Below are 21,134 nucleotides of genomic sequence, written 5' to 3' on the forward strand. Positions count from 1 at the left end.
GGTGAGGGAAACTGTTGTGTATGTAAATAGTTAGGTGGGTAAGCAGGGAAAGATTTAGGAGCTTTAGTCCCAGACGAAGGCTCCTAAACCCTGCTTGCGCTATTGGCCCAAGCCAGCGCACCCCATTGGCCCTAAGCCGGGTCGTGCCATTGGTGACCCGGGGGTTGTTCCCCCTATCACGGATTGGGGAGTGGCCGCAAGCGGCCAGGGGGGAATATAAGTGGAGCCGTTTTACACAGTTCTCAGTTCTGTTCGGTACCACAATAAATGTATTGTGTTGGAACTCCGTCTTGACCTCGTGTGTCCTCCCCATGCGGACTTAACAGTGGCGACGAAGGCTGATAGGTAGTCCAGCTCTGATACCGAAATCACTCTTGCTGCAATTGCCTCATTTTCCGCAACCTTACAGTGACCGGTAGGCAGTCCAGTTTGCCTTGCTGAAACCCTATGACACACCAGAGACGCAACACTTCACTGCGATGGCCACCCAAGGATTGCTGGAAGCATTCGACTCTGCCAACCCCAGCGAGTGGGAGAGCTACACGGACCGAGTTGCGTGCTTCATGGACGCCAACGACATCGACGATGAGGGAAAGCAGCGGTCAATCTTCCTCAGTATGTGCAGGCCGAAGACCTTCCAGCTTGCCCCCAGTCCTTGATGGCCCCCACCAAGGTGATGATGGCACCACTAAAGGACATACTGGCCACGCTGGGGAACCATTTAACGCCCCACCCGATGTGCCACGCTCGCCGCCTGCCGTTCCACCTCTGGGACCAGGAACCGGGCGAGTCTGCCGCCGACTTCCTCGCCGCCCTCAGACAGTTGGCCTGGTTCTGCGAGTTTCCGAACCTCAACGACTCCCTCCTTGACAGGTTCATCTTCGGCCTCCGGAGCGAGATGGTGCGCCGCCATCTCATTGCGAGAAAGGACATCACCCTCACGGCAGCCGTCGAGGAGGCCACCACTGCTGAGGCCTTCACCAGGGCCGACCGGCGGAGCAGCCGGAGCTCCGTGCCTCCGCCTCCGATGCCGGCGACCACCCACCATGAAAGCGCCAGTGAGGAGGAATGCGACGTGGATGCCCACAAAATGTCCGCTTGTCCGCACCGGTCGCAAGGCCCCATGGCTCACCCGTGCACCAGCTGTGGCAACCAGCACGATCATTGTTCCTGCCGTTTCTGCGACGCCAACTGCCAGGCGTGTGGCCCCTCCGGCCACATCGCCAAGGTCTGCCGCTCGGCAAAGAAGGGCCGCCCGGCGGGCCCGGCCAGTAAAGATGGCGCCATCTGGCCCATCGACGACCTGGTCGACGACAAGCGCGCCGCCCCATGCCGTTGCCACCACGACTCGCACCTGCACAGCATCACCCGCCACAAAGTACATGGCGTGGAGAAGGTCTCAGTCTCCATAGAAATCGGAGGCGCCCCCTGCGAGATGGAGGTGGACTCGGGCTCTGCCCTCTCCATTATCTCGATGGACACCTTCCACGACCTAGGCCGCCACGCCTCCCTCCCCAAGCTGCAGCCGACCGGTGTCCTTATTTTGGACTACCAGCGACGTCGAGTTTCGGTCCGGGGAAAGGCCCGTGTGCCTGTCCGATTCCAGGGTCGTTCCGCCCACCTCCGCCTCATCGTGGTCGACAGTCCCCGCGCCAGCCTCCTGGGCTTCGAATGGTTCCAGGCCCTTGGGATCCATCTGGCAGGCATCCACCGCATCAGCCAGCCCACTCTCAACTCTGTCTGGACTGAGTTCGAGGATGTCTGGAAGGGTCCACTGGGCTGCTACAAGGGACCACCAGTTTGCCTGCACATCGACCCCGCCGCCACCCCCATCTGCCTCAAGCCACAAAGGGTCCCCTTCGCACTCAAGGGCCGCATCGATGACAAGCTTGACCGGCTCGTCGCGCAGGGCGTCCTGGTGCCTGTGCCCAACGCTCCATGGGAGACCCCGATCGTGACGCCCTTGAAGGCCAATGGGGAGGTCCACATCTGCACGGACTACAAGTGCACCCTGAACAAGGCTCTGCAGCCTCATGCCTACCAGGTGCCTGTGGTCAGCCATCTCCTGGCCTCCCTTGCGGGGGGCCGGGTCTTTGCCAAGCTGGACCTCGCCCAGCAGCTTCCGGTGGACCCGGAGTCGGCCGTGGCCCAGACCATTGTAACACACCGGGGTGCTTTCCGGGTGACTTGGCTGCAGTTCGGGGTCAGCACGGCCCTGGGCATCTTCCAGAACTTGATGGAAGACCTCCTCAAGGGCCAGCCGGGCATCGTCCTCTACTTTGATGATGTCCTCATCGCCGCCGGCTCCGAGGGAGAGCTCCTGGAGCACGTCCGCCGGATGTTCTGCTGTTTCCGGGACGCCGGCCTCACGGTGAAGCGGGAGAAGTGCCAGCTGGGCCTGCCGCAGGTGGAGCTCCTGGGCTACTTGATCGACACGGACAGCATCCACCCCATGCCCAATAAGATTGAGGCCATACACAGTGCCCCTCCACCCCGGTGCAAGCAGGAGCTCTAGTCGTTCCTGGGACTTTTGAACTTCTACCATGCCTTCTTGCCCAACAAGGCATCGGTTGCGGAGTCCCTTCACTGGCTCTTGGACAAGTCCGCCCCGTAGTCCTGGGGCCAGCCGCAGCAGCTAGTGTTCAAGGCCACCAAGGGCCTCCTGTCGTCCTCCAGCCTGCTCATCCACTTCGACGAGCATCTGCAGGTTGTGCTGACGTGCGATGCTTCGCCTTATGGCATCGCCGCAGTCCTCAACCACCTGTTGCCGGATGGTCGGGAGGCCCCACTCGCCTTTTACTCCCGGACTCTCTCGTCGATGGAGCGCAACTATGCCCAGATTGACCGGGAGGCTCTCGCCATCGTGGCTGGCACCAAGAAATTCCACGACCATCTGTACGGCCGCCCCTTCACCATCATCACGGACCACAAACAGCTTCTGGGTCTGTTCGTGCCGGATCGACAGACGCCGCAGATCCTGTCCCCCCGCATGCTCCAGTGGTCGATCTTCCTCAACGCCTATGAGTTCAGGCTGCTGCATCGCCCCGGGTCCAGCATCGCTAATGCGGACGCCCTCAGCCGTCTGCCACACGAGGACAATGATCCCAACCCGTCCCCAGCCTATGACGTCATGCTGCTGGAGACCCTGCCTGAGCCGCCGCTGCACGCCTCGGACATTGCCGCCCACACTGCCAAGGACCGCACCCTCACCCAGGTTCTCAACTGGGTGGGGAAGGGGTGGCCGGCCGCCAGGCCAGACGGGGAGTTCATGCCATTCGCCACGCGCCAGCACGAGCTCTCGCTCAACAAGGGTTGCTTGCTCTGGGGGAACCACATTGTAGTTCCGGCAAAGCTGCGCATGAAGGGCCTGGAGGTTCTTCACGCCTGCCATCCGGGGATTGTGCGCATGAAGGCCCTGGCACGGAGCTATGTGTGGTGGCCGGGCATTGATGCCGCCGTGAAGGAATGGGTCAAGCGCTGCCGTCCCTGCCAAGAGTCCCGTCCTGAAATGCCGCGCGCGCCAACCCAGCAGTGGGAGTCAGCGTGCGCGCCCTGGTCCCACATCCACATAGACTTTGCGGGACCGTTCCAGGGCAAGGCGTTCCTTGTTGTCGTGGACTCCTCCAAATGGCTGGAGGTTGTAGCCATCTCCTCCATGACCTCCCGGGAGGTTGTCCGGGTGCTGCGCAGCTCTTTGCAAAGCACGGGCTGCCGGACACGGTGGTCTCGGACAACGGTGCACAATTCACATCAGCAGAATTCCAGGAATTCATGGCGAACAACCTGATCCATCACGTGACCTCCGCTCCATTTCACCCTGCCACCAACGGACAGGCCGAGCGCATGGTGCGCACAACCAAGGACGCGTTGGGCCGCCTCAGCGGGGGTGACTGGGATGTGAAGCTGGCGAACTTCCTCCTGGCTCAACACACCACCCCCAACACCGCGACCGGTAAGAGCCCTGCCGAGCTTCTCATGGGCCGCCGGCCCAAGACCGCACTGGACTGGCTGCACCCAGACTTGGCGCCAGAGTGGACTTTTACTCCCGGACCCACAGGGACGTGACTGCCAGCCCCCGGATCGTCGAGCAGGATGATCTGGTCTACGCCCGCAATTACGGGATGGGACCAGCCTGGCTTCCGGCTACCGTACAAGAAGCCACAGGTCCGGTCTCCTACAGGGTTGCCACCCCCGAGGGTCACGTCTTAAGGTGGCACGTCGACCAGTTGCGCCACCAGCCGGCCGACGCCCCCAACCTCGCCTCCGCCACGGAAGTTCCAGCGTCCTCCCAAGCGTCGGAGCCAGTAGCACCAGCAGAGGCCGAACGGGACGGGGAGCGTCCACCAGCCAGCCCCTCCGAAGAGCTGTCAGACACCACCGTTCCCGCCCCCAGCGCAACCGAGCCGACCGCGGGTCCAGTAGCTGCTCCCGTGCCTGCAACGCCGGTTCCAGCTCCGTGGAGGTAGCAGCGAGTACGAACACGACCAAGCCACCTCAAAGACTTTGTGTGCTCTTGTAGTGTTCGGACTTAGGGGGGAGGGGTGTTGTGTATGTAAATAGTTAGGTGGGTAAGCAGGGGAAGATCTAGGAGCTTTAGTCCCAGATGAAGGCTCCTAAACCCTGCTCGCGCTATTGGCCCAAGCCAGCGCGCCCCATTGGCCCTAAGCCGGGTCACGCCATTGGCGCCCCGGGGGTTGTTTCCCCCTATCACGGATCAGGGGGGGAGTGGCCACAAGCGGCCAGGGGGGAATATGAGCGGGGCCGTTTTACACAGTTCTCAGTTCTGTTCTGTACCGCAATAAGCGTGTTGTGTTGGAACTCCGGCTCGACCTCATGTGTCCTCCCCATGCGGACTTAACAGAAACAACCATGCATATAAGATCTATATTGCTTTTAGGACAGGTGCTTTAAAAAGTTGCAGGTAGCTGGCACCATCATAGAATAATTCTCTGGTTTCTGCTCTCTGAAATACATACGAATTGACATCTGAATAAAAACTGCTATTTTGGGGATGAAAGGAACACTTTCTCTTTTGTGAGACTATGGCTCTATTGCAGGATAAAGTAGCAATGCTAATATGCCTTAGATGTTGTGAGATGTTGCACCCGTCACCTGAGGCAGCTTCCTGTGTACCTATTTGCATGCTTTAGTCCACAACTGCTTATGCATAGAATGAAGGAAGGAGCATTTCCTCTGGGACAGCCCCACTTTTAATGACAATTCAGCCACTGAGAGAACAGGACATTTGCAGTTCTCCAACAGCCATGTTAACTGCAAAAACAAGCATTCCTGGCCCCTCCCCCAATATGTAGCCCCTCTGCAGCTGTAGATCAATAAGTAAGAAAAGGAATTTCTTGAACTGTGAAGCACAGCAAAACTCCAGAGTTCCAAACAGCCCCCAGGCGGCGGTGGTGATTTTTAACCTGGGATCTCGGCACTTCTGCTACTGCCGCAAACCCTGTTTTAATGTTGATGTAGCGCAAAGTCTTTAACAATAAAAGCCCAGTTATAAAATAATGTTGTATAAATAGGGTTGCCAACTGCCAGGTAGTAGCAGGAGATCTCCTGCTAATTCAACTGATCTCCAGCAGATAGAGATCGGATCACCTGGAAAAAATGGCCGCTTTGGCAATTGGACTCTATGGCATTGAAGTCCCTCCCCTCCCCAAACCCTGCCCTCCTCAGGCTCCGCCCCAAAAATCTCCCGCCGGTGGCAAAGAGGGACCTGGCAACCCTATGTATAAAACATACTTGATGGCAATGGAAAGTGGTATCGAATTGCAGCTGACTTATGTCGACCCCATAGGGTTTTCGAGGCAAGAGACAAACACAGGTGGTTTGTCATTACTTGACCTGGATTTCTTTGGTTGTCTCCCATCCAGGTACTAACCTGGGCTGACCCTGCTTAGCTTCCAAGATCTGATGGGATCAGGCTAGACTTGGACATCTGGGTCAGGGCAAAGATGTTCAGAGGAAGTCTGAAATTGCCTGCCTCTGCATCATGACCCTTGGCTTCCCATCCGAGTACTAACCAGGGCCAACCCTTCTTAGCTTCCAAGATCTGACGGGATTGGGCTAGCCTGGGACATCCAGGTCAGGGAGAACATTCTTACCACCCGTTTAATCTTGGGTGTTTCAAGCCAGTGGAAACAAGAGGGAGCTGCAACCATTCAGGAAAATTATGAGATAACAGAATTTAGCAAGAAACCGGTGGAAAGAAAATCCTTCCCTACAGGCAATTTGGCTTTAGCCCTGATCCGAAAGGCAAGAATGGAACATGAAAGAGGCCGTGGTCTGTACATAATCTCAGAAAGGTGTTGGATGAGGCTGGTTCTAGTAAGGTAGAGGTACTTGGGTAGTTTCACTGTAGCCCTCTAATGGGATAGATGGCAGATTAATACCAGATTGGGGGGGCACAACTATGGGATCAACCCAAAATTCCCCTGTCCTGTCTCACTGGTTCCAAGACATACTATTTTGTCACATGGAGTTTAAGCAAAGTCTGAAACAATGGTCACTTATGCATGGTCGGTTTAGCCTCCTTCATTCCCTGTTTCAGCCAGGATCAAGTTTTTGAAAATGCACGTTACCTCATTCCTTTTCAGCTCAACCCCGTTTCAACAAACTCGGCTTTTCCCATTCCTCTTCTTGCCGGAGTCAAACGGTTTTTCCTTGCTGAAACCAGAGCGGGCATACACTTGCCTTGCATTGAGCTTTCCCCGCCCCCTTTCCAAACCCCTCTTTTGTTCTGTTTGCTGATAGCCATACAGGGGAAGCAGCGAAGATTCCCACACAGGGGAAGCAGCGAAGATGATAGCCATACAGGGGAAGCATCTCTCACAGCCAATCACGAAGAGAATCATAGAATCATAGAGTTGGAAGGGACCACCAGGGTCATCAAGTCCAACCCCCGGCACAATGCAGGAAATTAACAACTTCCTTCCCCCTCCACACCCCTAGTGACCAGAAGATGGCCAAGATGCCCTCCCTCTCATCATCTGCCTAAGGACACAGAATCAGCATTGCTGACAGATGGCCATCTAACCTCTTCTTAAAAACCTCCAGGGAAGGAGTGCTTACCACCTCCCGAGGAAGCCTGTTCCACTGAGGAACTGCTCTAACTGTTAGAAAATTCTTCCTAATGTCTAGACAGAAACTCTTCTGATTTAATTTCAACCCTTTGGTTCTGCTCCAACCTTCTTGAACAACAGAAAACAACTCGGCACCCTCCTCTATATGACAGCCCCTCAAGTACTTGAAGATGGTTATCATATCCCCTCTCAGTCTTCTCCTCTTCAGGCTAAACATACCCAGCTCCTTCAACCTTTCCTCATAGGACTTGGTCTCCAGACCCCTCACCATCTTTGTTGCCCTCCTCTGGACCCGTTCCAGCTTGTCTACATCTTTTTAAAATTGTGGTACCCAAAACTGAACACAATACTCTAGTTGAGGTCTAACCAGAGCGGAGTAAAGCGATACCATCACTTCGCGTGATCTGGACACTATACTTCTGTTGATGCAGAACAAGACTGCATTTGCCTTTTTAGCTACCGCATCATACTGCTGACTCATGTTCAGTGTTTGGTCTACTAAGACCCCAAGATCCTTTTCACACACACTACTGCTCAGACAAGTCTCCCCCATCCTATAATTATGCATTTGATTTTTCCTACCTAAATGCAGAACTTTACATTTATTTCTGCTGAAATGCATTTTATTGGTTTTAGCCCACTTCTCCAGCCTGTCAAGATCACCCTGCATCTTGGCTCTGCCTTCTACCATATTTGCTACCCCTCCCAATTTAGTATCATCTGCAAATTTAATAAGCATCCCCTCTATTCCTTCATCCAAATCATTTATAAAGATGTTGAACAACACAGGGCCCAGCACAGATCCCTGAGGAACTCCACTAGTCACTTCTCTCCAAGCGGATGAGGAACCATTAACTAGCACTCTTTGGGTACGATCTGTCAACCAGTTGCAGATCCACCTAACAATAATAGGATCTAAATCACATTTTCCCAATTTGTCAACTAGAATACTATGTGAAACCTTATCAAACGCCTTACTGAAATCTAGATAAACTATGTCTACGGCATTCCCCTGATCCAGCAAGGTAGTAACTTTCTCAAAAAAGATTAGTCTGACATGACTTATTCTTGAGAAACCCGTGTTGGCTCTTAGTGATCAGATCCATCTTTTCTAAATGCTCTAACATTTATTCGAACACTTTTCCTGGTATAGAAGTCAACTAAGTAGTTACCCGGATCCTCCTTTTTCCCCTTCTCGAAGATGGGGACAACATTTGCCCGCCTCCAATCTTCTGGTACCTCACCTGTTTGCCAAGACTTTTCAAAAATTACATCTGCAATTCTTTGAGTACCCTTGGGTGTAATTAATCTGGCCCAGATGATTTTGTTTCATTTAAAGAAACCAGGTGTTTGTGCACTACCCCAAGGCCAATTCTAGGCTGCAAATCCCTTCCCTCATCACATGTTCTGTTTATGCCATGTTGAGCACCACTTCCCTCACGAGAAAAGACTGAGGAAAAGTAGGAATTGATGAGTTCTGCCCTCTTTTCATTGTCAGGAGCAGGCCTGTTCGGCTCCTCGGCTCCTCTGAGGTGTTATGACTTTCTCGCGGCTCCTCGCAGCTGCCTCGCTTTGTTGTTCTAACAGACACTTTATCTCGTGCATTCCTCTCCCGTGGTTAAACTGAGTTACTATGCCAACCTGCCATATCAGCTATGCTATTATATATTACTGATTTGCGCCAGCCAGCCATTCTTGGCTTAGTTAGTTTGCAAGCACTGTTAACCCGTTTGATTTTTCCAATAAAGTCAACTTGCCTTAGGACTACCTGTCTGGGTTGTTGTTTTTGGGGAATCCTCGGGCCAAGGGCTTACATTCATCTCCTCTTACAATTTCACTTTTTGGTCCACGCAATGGGCTTATCTTGTCCTTGTTCTTACTCCTACTCTGTACATAGGAAAAGAACCCTTTTTTGTTTCGTTTAGCATCTCTCGCTAGCCTAAGTTCATACTGAGCTTTAGCTTTCCTAACACTCTCCCTACAAGCACTAGTTATTTGTTTATATTCTTCTTTGGTTATAAGGCCCTCTTTCCACTTCCTAAATGAGTCTTTTTTATTTCTCAACTCTTTAAAAAGCTGTTTATGGAACCACCCTGGCCTCTTTAGGCTCCTCCCATTTTTCCTTTCATAGGAATGGTTTGGGATTGCGCCTTCAGTATTTCACTTTTAAGAAACGCCCACCATGGGATTCTACCTAGCATAAGGTTAAGTTCGTTAAAATGTGCTCTTTTAAGGTCCAACCTATATGTCTGACTACGTACAGGTTTTCCTTTCCCCAAGACTGTAAATTCCAAGATTACGTGGTCACTACTACCCAGGGTGCCTACTACTTTAACCTCATCGACCAGTTCTTCCCTGTGGGTGAGAAGTCTAAGATAGCAGACCCCCTTGTTTCCCTGTCCACCTTCTGGAATAGGAAGTTGTCAGCAAGACAAGTCAGGAATTTATTGGATCTTGCATTTTTAGCAGCATTGGACTTCCAACGCATATCCGGGTAATTAAAATCTCCCATGACCACCATTTCCCTTCTCTTTGAGAACTTTGTGATCTGGTCTAGGATCTGATCCCATCCTAGTCCTCTGCCTGGTTTGGCGGTCGATAGCAGACCCCCACCAGAATATCACGATTATTTCTTATTCTTTTTATGTTTACCCATAGAGTCTCGACTGCACTACCATGCTCAGATTCATGTACTTCTTCACAAGTGTACACATCTTTGACATACAGTGCCACTCCTCCCCCTTCCTTATCTGTATATCCCTTTTAAACAAGTTGTACCCCTCAATCTCAATATTCCAATCATGAGTGACATCCCACCAAGTTTCAGAAATGCCTATTAGGTCAAAATCCCCTTCCTGTATTAGGGCTTCGAGTTCTTCCTGCTTGTTTCCCATACTCTGCGCATTAGTGTACAGACATCGGAATCCATGGTTTATGTGCCCGCGGTTTTCGTTTCTGTACTTACCTGTGAGTTTATGTTTTTTTGCATACATGCCACTCCCTACAAATCTTTATTGTTCTCGTCTCCAGGTATTATCAGCATACAAGGCTTTAAGTTGTGTCTCGCTCCCCCATAAGATTTAGTTTAAAGCCCTCTGATCAGGTTTGCAAGGCTCTCACCAAACACATTTTTCCTACCTTAGTGAGGTGTAAACCATCCCCCGACAGAAGAGATTCTTCTCGAAAGCGTAAGCCATGGTCCAGAAATCCAAACCTTTCTTGACAACAACACCTTCGCAGCCAGTCATTAATTTGGAGTATTCGTCTTTCCCTTCCTAAGCCACAACCTTCAACAGGCAGAACTGACGAAAACACAACCTGCGCCTCCAGGTCCTTCACCTTCTCACCCAGAGCCATGTAGTCTCTTTTAATACTTTCTGGGCTGTGCCGGGCAATATCATTTGTTCCCACATGAACGAGCAAGAAAGGGTAATAATCTGTGGGTTTGATGAGTCTTCCTATCCTTTCTGTCACATCCTGGATGTGTGCACCCGGTAAATAGCAGACCTCTCGGGACAAGTCAGGTCGGCATACTTTAGACTCTACCCCTCCCAGGAGGGAATCCCCAATTACGAGAACACGCCTCTTCCTAAATTGTGCAGCGGAAGATCGAGTCCTCTCATGCACAGGAGCCTGAGAAGTTTCTTCCACGCTTTGGGGGGATAGCCCTTGTTCCAGTGGTCCAGAATCAGTATCTATTGGGAGATCCTGGAACTGATTGCTGAGCAAGAATGGATCTGGATGTGTCCTGATTTTCCTACTCCTGTGCGCCACATTCCTCCATGCATCCTCCTCCTGTGTTGCTTGCACCTCCACTTGTTCAGATTCCTTACTCTCCTGCTCCTGTTGCTCGCTAAAGAGAGCTTCAGCAGTTCTGTCCATGAACTCTTCACCTTGCTTTAAAAAATGGAGTGTGGACAAGCGTGCCTCAAGACCCTGTATCTTCTCCTCCAGCAGAGCTACCAACTTACACTTGCCGCAAGTATAATTAATGTTACCCTCAGGTAAAAAGACAAACATGCCACAGACCTTGCATGTTACTGCCTCGGCTCCCTCACTAGCCACAGTGCTGTGGTCCATTGCTGAAGTTTCTTCCCTACGCTACTCTGATAGTTCTCCTGACAAACCTTATTTCAAGACTCCCTCCTTGAAGAAGTAAAACACTCAGCATAAATTTTTTTATTATTATTATTACAGGGCCCCCAGGCCAGACTACCAGGCTAAGAGCCCTTGTGCTCTCGCGCCTCTGGCAAGCAGACCCTGTTTAAATACTTTCAGCCCCACCCCTCAGCAATCAACAGCACAGCAATTACCTTCAGCTAGATAAAACAACAAAGGGAACCAGTCAGAAACTCCCCTCCAGCAGGCTACAGGCACTCACACACACACAGCAACCTCAACTACTGCTCCCCAGCCACTGAGGAAAACAAAAACACAAACTTTAAAATAAAATTTTCACTGACCTGTCTCTAAGCTCCTCCTCTGTCTCTCTCCCAGCTTCTCAGGGCAGCCTCTGGCAAGCAGACCGTGTTTAAATACTTTCAGCCCCACCCCTCAGCAATCAACAGCACAGCAATTATCTTCAGCCAGCTACAGCTAGATAAAACAACAAAGAGAACCAGTCAGAACCCCCCCTCCAGCAGGCTACAGGCACTCACTCACACACACACACACACAGCAACCTCAACTACTGCTCCCCAGCCACTGAGGAAAACACAAACACAAACTTTAAAATAAAATTTTAATTTTACAAAATTACCAGGAAAACTAGCATACTGATCAAGAATTCCACTCTTCATCCAGACACACACAGAAAACTATGCAAGACAGAAGCACAACCACCACGATCATATGGACTACCTAAAATTCATAAGGATTCCGTCCCACTCCGACCCATCGTGAGCGCCATTGGTTCCCCAACATATGAATTAGCTAGATATTTGACCACCCTCCTACAGGATCACATCGGAAAAACTACTTCTTACATCAAAGATTCAACTCATTTCTACCAAGACCACGGTTACACAGCCCGGATAACCTACAAGAACCAATGAACTCTGACCGTGAAAGCCTTCAACAATATTTTAACATAAAACTTTCACTGACCTGTCTCTAAGCTCCTCCTCTGTCTCTCTCCCAGCTGCTCAGCTGCTCAGAGGCAGGGATTCAATTGCTTCCTGCTTCCTGGTAGCTTTTTCTGAGAGAAAGAAAGTCTTTTTTAAAATAAGGCTTGGATTTCGCCCCCCCCCTTCTTTCAAATGGCTCCATTTTTTGTTTTTTGTTCTTAAAATGCTTTTTTATGCGGCAGTTGGGTCTGGGGGGAAGGAAATGTTCTCTCAGGAGGTGAGCCAATCACAGACCAGCAATTAAAGGGGGGGGACTTGATTTGAACTTGGGAGACTGCTTTCCTGTAGTCATGCCCCCGATTTGCACACAGTTTATTCACTGATCATTCAAGCCCATGCATACAGTTTTCCCCAACCCTGGTTGCTTTGATCCTGGCTGAAACGGGGAATAAAGAAGGGTAAAGTGAGCATGCATAATTGGCATTGTCTGCCGCTTCCAAATTGTTCAGGGCCTGCGTGGGGCCAGTCCTGGACTCACTTTTGCTATTGCACTGATCCATGGGGCACATAGTGAATGATTTATGGGGAGGAATACGGGGGGGGGGCTTAATAGAATCATGACCACCCCGTTACTTTTGTAAAAACAGTCGCTAATCTGGCCATCACAAGAGGCAGGTGGAGTTTCCCCAACCCATAGATTCTGCCAGAATTAAAAGACTGGGACCCATATACCTCTCCTCCCCCAATGGTGCCCCCAGATGTCCAGGACACTTACACCATAGAGACCCCAAAGGTTTCTGACCACGTGCAAGTATTCTTCTGGACTTGGTCTAAGGTGTTGAAAGTAACCACAATACATGCTCTTAAGAGACACTGGAGGTGTTTGGTTTGATTTGAAATCTAATATTGAATATATCCAATTAATACATAGTCTGAATCTTGCTGTGAAATCTAACCTCAATACTCTGAAGTTTCTTTGCTGCTATCCCCCAACCAAATCTACAAGGACATTCCTGCTTGGCACAGTGCTAGACTAGGCCACAGCCTACAAGCGCGTGCCAAGTGAGAACCACCCCCTTCCCTGTTCTGCTGGTTGCAGCCTTTGGGGTATCATCTTCATCATCAAGTCTTTATTGCATTAGCAAAAAAAGCCATAGCAACAATACAGAACGGGGGGGGGATTCCGCCAAAACAAAATCAATTATATATAGCCGTGTTGGCGAACCTATGGCATGCGTGCCGACTCCGGCAAGCGTAGCCCTCTCTGTGGGCACGCGCGGGTAAGTGGCTTGCTGTGGTTGCGGGAGAGGGCCAGGCCCACGGCAGCAGCGTCCGCCCCCTCCCGAGCCTCCCGTCCATCAAAGGCCTCCCAGGTCCGCATCTGGGCCCCTCCCTCTCTCAGCTGAGCTGTGGCCGCGGCTCAGCTGTTCCTGGGCGTGCGCTCGCCTCTCCGGCTCTGCCCCACTCTTCCAGGGCTCCAAAAGGCTGCGTCTGGGCCCCTCCCACTCTCTGCTGAGCTGCGGCCGTGGCTCAGTTCTTACTGGGCGCCCGCTGGCCTCTAGGCTCTGCCCCACTCTTCCAGGGCGGTGGCTGAGCAGAGAACAAGTCCTGGAGAGATTTGTAGCCTGCCTGGATGAAATTAGGCTGTTTATGAATGAAAAAGGGCAAGAATATCCACAGCTCACTGATAGGCCTGGCTTACCAACCTCATGTTTTTTACAGATTTTACACAACACTTCAATGCACTGAACAAACAACTACAAGGTGTAGGGAAAACAGCAGAAATAATGTTTTGTGATATCAAAACATTTGAGAGAAAACTGCAGCTGAAATATTTTCCAAATCTAAAAATGCATTTAGAAAATTCTACAACATTTGCAGACAATCCTACAAGCCATCAGGAAATCTAAAAGGAATTTTCTAGCATTGTAGCAGCTGCAAAGGTGACTTTTAGTAACAGATTTTTACAGTTCCGTAAGATGGAGACAACCCTGTGTTTTCTTACTTCTCCAGATAAAGCCACATTTGAAGAACTTGATCTTTCCTGCCTACACTGGTTAGATTTAGAAAATCTGGAAATGGAGCTAATAGAATTTCAAGAAAGCTCTATCTGGAAAAATAAATTCTATGACCTGCGTGAAACACTTGAGAAGATAGAAGGGATGCCAAAGGACAGCAGTTAGTTCTGAAAATGAAATCCTTAAAGTGTGGAATTCTCTGCCAAATAATTTTGTCAATGAAAGCACTTGGGATTGCTTTCCTGACTTTGTTTGGATCATCTTCTGCTTGTGCTGTTTTCAGCTTTGAATTATATCAAATCTGACACCAGAAACAGGCTAACAGATGACCTGAGTGCTGCATGTGTTGCTCTCAAACTTACAAAGTATGAGCCAAGGTTAGACAAATTATCAGCATGCACACAACAGCAAAAATCATATTAATTGTTCAAAAAATTTGACGATGTCCTCAAAGATGTCACAAAAATGGTGAATTACATCATGGCTCATGCTCTGAATTGTTGACAGTTTCAAGCACTTCTTGAGGAGGTTCAGGCTGAGCAGAGGATGAGTCCTGGAGAGATGCATGCCAAATGCAAACTTTTACCTTTCAATAAAAAGTTGTTTGTATCATTGAAAGCTCTGTTATTGTGTTTTTCTTTTAAGGCAAAATATGTGAATGTACGAGTTGTTTTTTCTAAACGAAAACCTCAGTATTCAGGTTAAATTGCCGCATTGACACTTGGCGATAAATAAGCGGGTTTTGGGTTGCAGTTTGGGCACTCGGTCTCTAAAAGGTTCGCCATCACTGATATATAGTATAGTATAGTAACATAATTTAACATAGGTTAAAAAAATTAAACATTTTCCATAAAATATTAAAATGCAAACACAAATTCATCATTAAAATATAATAGGAAGGAAAGTTCATACAATCCAGAGACAAATAAAAAATGACAAATGACCCATTATGGGTCAGAGATATTATGGGTCAGCATGTCACATCATCTTTTTATGCTTCATGGTGGCAGCAGCAAATCTTGCCATTTGAGAAGTACAATGTGTTTGTCTCTGTCTTTCAATAATATGACTAATTTCTCCTGATCTGACATTCCTGGGAAACGGGATAATATGGTCTGCAAAAATCAGCTGAAGCACAGTCCTCTCTTACCTTCCTGTTGTATCATATTACAATTTCTATGATTCTTTGGGCATTGTTCCTGTTTGCTAGTATGTATTTGTGAGTTTATTAAGGATTACTAAGATCAGCAAACATGTCTACATGCCTCCAGGTACCACCCCAACCATATCAAACAGTCCATTGTCTAAAGCCGAGCCCTACACTACAGTCGTATCTGCTCCAACCCCTCAGACAGAGAAACTCACTTGCTGGTAGATTGACGCCTTCTATGGCTATTGCTTAAACTCCACCTCTCTAACACCTGTCAAGTTAAAGTGGATAATAATGGGTCCCTGACTAAAAAGATCCAGGTAACCAAAGGAGTGAAGCAAGGCTGCATTTTAGCCCCTACCCTGTTCAATCTATTTCTCTCAGACCTCCCCCTCATATGTTTAGACAGGGAAACCATCCCCCCAAATTGAACTCCTACCACGTTCCCATTTTGTTGTATGCAGACGGTGCTTTCTTATACTAGAGTAGGCATGAAGCGAGCTTTGTTAGCTTTTGCTTCTTACTGCGATAAAAATTTTTTAAACATTAATTATACCAAAACTAAAAATTTAGTTTTCTCCAGATCATGGAAACGAGAAATCTGGAGAATTGGGGATAGGGGAATTGAACAAGTTAAAACATTTAGATATTTGGGGTTGCTTTTCCCCCACAAAACTGAACTGGTCTTTACACAGGGAGCGAGCCCTTGTCTCAACTAAGAGTAAGCTTTCAGCTATTACCCAATTTTTCTACAGAAAAGGAAACCAATTTGTCCCTGTGGCTATAAGAATTTTTCAGGCCACAATAATTCCGCATTTATTGTATGGCGTCCTGGTGTGGATCCAGGCTTTTAATAAGTGGGTGGAACGGATAAATATGGCTTTCCTGAGGCGCATACTTGGTATACCCAACTCAGTTACTTACCATACACTTAGCGCGGAGTTAGTTCTTCATCTTATTGAAAGTAGAGGCTGGATCTCTGCTATTAAGTTCTGGCTGCGCTTACCCTTTCATGCCCCCTCAAATAGCCTCATAGCTAGTTTGGTTGCCGACCCTTATGTATTTAAATGGTCTGAATTCATACAAAGGAAAATCAATTCTTTTTGGCATTGATATAGAGGGGTTGGCAAACTCCAGGGATGCTTATATTCTTCAGACGATTACAGGGAGAATTTGGGATATGGATTTGCAGAAAATAAATGCTGGAGCAAACAAGATCTGCTTACCTACATCTTTTGGCCTTTCCTTTCCAAAAAGATCAATGGCCGATTATCTTTTCAACTTAACCCACCCCTCCCAGCGCAGAGCCTTTATGTTAGCCAGATTAAACACATTCCCATCAGCTATAGTTTCTGGCAGATACAGGGGTATCCCCTGGAACAAAAGAATTTGCAGCTGTCAGATGACAGAACCAGAATCAGTTGAGCATGTCCTTTTGTACTGCCCCCCTGTATCATAAACAACGTCTAGAATTAATCAATTCTCACATTACGCCCTTAAAAAATTTAACCCATGGCATCAAATTTTTATTAGTTCGCTGACACCTGCTGTCAGCGAACATGTGGCAGAGTTTCTGATGATTGTCATCAAAAATTAAAATAAGAGGGTAAAGAATAAATTAACAGTTTAAAACCAACCGAGGCAATTTGTAGGCACTGGGCTACATCAACTGGAAGGGTGCTGGTGTTCGCTGCAGTTCATATCCGCTGGCTGGATGAATGTATTGTTATGGTATTTAGATTGGTTTTAACTTGACGGCTGAGTTTTGGTCAGTTGTTGTATGTGAATCCTTGCGGGTGCCTGTATTTATGCTCCCTTGTTGCTATTTTACTATGCCAATAAAGGTATCTGAATCTGAACCTCTTCAGACTGGAGGAATGGGCATTAAAATGGCAAATGAGATTCAATGTGAGCAATTGTCAAGTGATGCATATTGGGGCAAAAAATCCCAACTTCACATATACACTGATGGGATCTGTGCTGGCAGCGACAGACCAAGAAAGGGATCTTGGGGTGGTAGTGGATCGCTCGATGAAGATGTCAACCCAGTGTGTGGCTGCTGTATGTTCTTTTCTTATCTCACAACTCAAACCAGTCCAATGTATTATTAACAACCTACAAGCAAAGCTGGATTGTGATACTTCCCTCTTCAGAGAAGAGAGCTCCTAATGTGAAGTAAAAGCCAGGCCTCTATCATGTCTCCCCTTAACCGCCTTCTTTCCAAGCTAAACAGCCCTAAGCATTTTAACCGCTCCCCATAGGGCAGTTGCTCTAGTCCCCTGATCATTTTGGTGGTTCTTTTCTGCACCTTCTCAAGCTCTGCAATATCCTTTTTTAGGTGTGGTGACTAGAACTGTACACAGTATTCCATGTATGGTCTCACCATAGAGTTGTACAAGGCCAGTATGATAGCAGCAGTTTTATTCTCTATTCCTTGCCTAATTATGGCCAGCATGGAATCTTCTGAGGAGCGAGGAGATACTGGGGCAGAAACAGATGGATATGCAAAAAGCTTATTGAGAATTGCTACATACTTCATGCTACCGTTACTGCTGCTTTTGTTTGGTCATTTGGACACATTAAACGCAGCTCTTCAAAAAAGTAATCTACAGTTCCATCAAGCAGAGCTTCTTCTTGCTTCTGCACTAATCATACCAACACATGTCAACTATTGGGGTGGGGAGGTGAAGGGAAATTGGGAAAGATAGCTGGGATATGGCAGGAGAGGATACTTGTGGGAGCAGCAGAAGGGGTAATAGGGGATTTGGAGAATATTTTATTTTACTGTAATTTTAAAAATGTAAATAAACAATTTGCATCGTTAATTAAATATTAAAGTTGTATTTCAGCTGTCTGAAGATCATTTGTTGAAGCCCCCCTAAATTTCTGGGGAGCCCCTCCCTTAATCTCCCATAGTCCTGCCTATAGTGGCAACAGAGGCCCCTCCCTGTGATGTCACTGGCTCCTCCCTATGATGTCATAGCAATGCCTCCGGCCCAGCCCCAGCCCCCCACCCGGGAAATTGGAAAGTCTACACCCCGACGCTTCATGCATTGGATGAAGTTAGGGTTGACAGCTCTGTCAGGAAATGCCTAGAGATATAAGAGTGGTGTCTGGGGAGGGTGGGGTTTAGGAAGGGGAGGGACTTCAGAAGGGTATAATCCCATAGACTCCACCCTCCAAGGCAGCCATTTTCTCCGAAGGACTGATCTCTGTAGTCTGGGAGATCAGCTAAAATTCTGGGGAATCTCCAAGCCCCATCAGGAGGTTGGCTACCCAACCTGAAGTGTGGTCTGACTCACAGAAGCTTGTACTGGAATAAAGTTAAGGTACCACTCTTAAATCAAGCCAGAGCCGGCAACCCTGCACTGGATTCCTGTTTTATTTTGCCACTATGGACTAACATGGCTACCTGCCTGGAATTTGCTGGTCTCTTATACGGCTCCCATGAGCTTCCTCTAAATACAACTCCCCCAAGCAAACCTTGGCCTTGCTTGTATAAACATTTAGGGTGATGGCAACTAAGGAATTCATTCATCAATCAAAACTCCAAATTTATCACAGATGAATGGAAATTGTATATTTTCTGACCTTATGAGCACCTTCTTAAAACCCTGCCACAGCTTCCTGCCCTGTCCAGGATTCAGCACAATCTCCTTCTCTTCATCTTCAAACAAACTCCATAGTCTCCCCTCCCCCCACACACACATTCATGCATTCTTCTCCTAACCTCTGGCCTCCATCTCTTCCACCCCTAGCCATCCGAGGGTCTTCTACAAAAGAACTCTGCACTTACTCCCTCGCAGCCCCTCATGCCTAGCACTGAGGTGGATCCAACCATCCTTTCTCCAAGGGAAGTGCCACTTAAGTTGGAGGAAGGCTTCACACTTTGCTCAGTGGAATAGGAGGATGGGTGTGTAAAGTGCCCTTGAGTTGCAGTCGACTTGTGGCAGCCCCATAGGGTTTTCAAGGCAAGAGACATTCAGAGGTGGTTTGCCGTTGCCTGCAGGTTCATCCTTGGTGATCCTCCATCCAAATATGAACCAGGCTGACCCTGCTTAACTTCCAAGATCTGACTAGATCTTTTATTGTGGTGACTATAGGGTAAAGGGGAGGGGGGAAGGCTCTGCCTTCTGGACTGAAGAATGCCCAGCCCCCCCCCCCCCGCCTCTCTGCCCAACCACCCACAAGCTAATAAGAAGGGGGACTCAAGCTTTGGAGAAAGGACTGGTAGCATGTAAGCTAATGTCAGACTAATCTTATCTCATGTCAGACTAATCTAATCTCCTTTTTTGAGAAAGTTACTACCTTGCTGGATCAGGGGAATGCTGTAGACATAGTTTATCTTGATTTCAGTAAGGCTTTTGATAAGGTTCCACATAGTATTGTAGTTGACAAATTGGGAAAATGTGGTTTAGATCCGGTTATTGTTACGTGGATCTGTAATGGGTTGACCTATCGCACCCAAAGAGTGCTTGTTAATGGTTCCTCATCCACTTGGAGAAAAGTGACTAGTGGAGTGCCTCAGGGATCTGTCCTGGGCCCTGTGTTGTTCAACATCTTTATAAATGATTTGGATGAAGGTATAGAGGGGATGCTTGTTAAATTCGCAGATGATACTAAATTGGGAGAGGTAGCAAATATGGTAAAAGACAGAGCCAAGATACAGGATGATCTTGACAGGCTGGAGAATTGGGCTAAAACCAATAAAATGCATTTCAACAGAGATAAATGTAAAGTTCTGCATTTAGGTAGGAAAAATCAAATGCATAATTATAGGATGGGGAAGACTTGTCTTAGCAGTGTGCGAAAAGGATCTTGGGGTCTTAGTAGACCAAACACTGAACATGAGTCAGCAGTGTGATGCGGTAGCTAAAAAGGCAAATGCGGTCTTGGGCTGTATTAACAGAAGTATCGTCTCCAGCTCACGCGAAGTGATGGTATCGCTTTACTCTGCTCTGGTTAGACCTCAGCTAGAGTACTGTGTTCAGTTTTGGGCACCACAATTTAAGAAAGATGTAGACAAGCTGGAACATGTCCAGAGGAGAGCAACAAAGATGGTGAGGGATCTGGAGACCAAGTCCTATAAGGAAAGGTAGAAGGATCTGGGTATGTTTAGCCTGAAGAGGCGAAGACTGAGAGGGGATGTGATAACCATCTTCAAGTACTTGAAGGGCTGTCATATAGTGGATAGTGCCGAGTTGTTTTCTGTTGTCCCAGAAGCTTGTACCAGAAACAATGGGTTGAAATGAAATCAAAAGAGTTTCCGTCTAGACATTAGGTAGAATTTTCTAACAGTTAGAGTGGTTCTTCAGTGGAACAGGCGTCCTCGGGAAGTGGTAAGCTCTCCTTCCCCGGAGGTTTTTAAGAAGTTAGATGGCCATCTGTCAGCAATGCTGATTCTATAACCTTAGGCAGATGATGAAAGGCATCTTGGCCATCTTCTGAGCATGGAGTAGGGGTCATTGGGGGTGTGGGGGGAGGTAGTTGTGAATTTCCTGCATTGTGCAGGGGGTTGGACTATATGACCCTTGTGGTCTCTTCCAACTCTAGGATTCTATGATAAGCTATGCACTCCCTAATCGTTTTTTATTTGGAAACCTGTTAGACCAAGACCGTGGCGACCCCATAGGGTTTTCAAGGCAAGAAATGTTCAGCGGTGGCTTGAAGTTGCCTTCTTCTGCATCACGCCCCCAAGTATTCCTTGGAAGTCTCCCATCCAAATACTAACCAGGGTTGACCTTGTTAAGCTTCTGAGATCTGATGAGAGCACACTAGCCTGGGCCATTCAGGTCAGGGCAAGAGGTAA

General features: G+C 48.5%; 1 pseudogene; it reads left to right on the plus strand.

Moving 5' to 3' along the window:
* Positions 1-658: 658 nt before the first annotated feature.
* Positions 659-4,466, plus strand: LOC130474193 (uncharacterized protein K02A2.6-like; annotated as a pseudogene).
* The last annotated feature ends 16,668 nt before the right edge of the window (positions 4,467-21,134 follow it).

The sequence above is a fragment of the Euleptes europaea genome, chromosome 3 (assembly GCF_029931775.1).
Source record: "Euleptes europaea isolate rEulEur1 chromosome 3, rEulEur1.hap1, whole genome shotgun sequence".
NCBI classification, from domain to species: Eukaryota; Metazoa; Chordata; class Lepidosauria; order Squamata; family Sphaerodactylidae; genus Euleptes; species Euleptes europaea.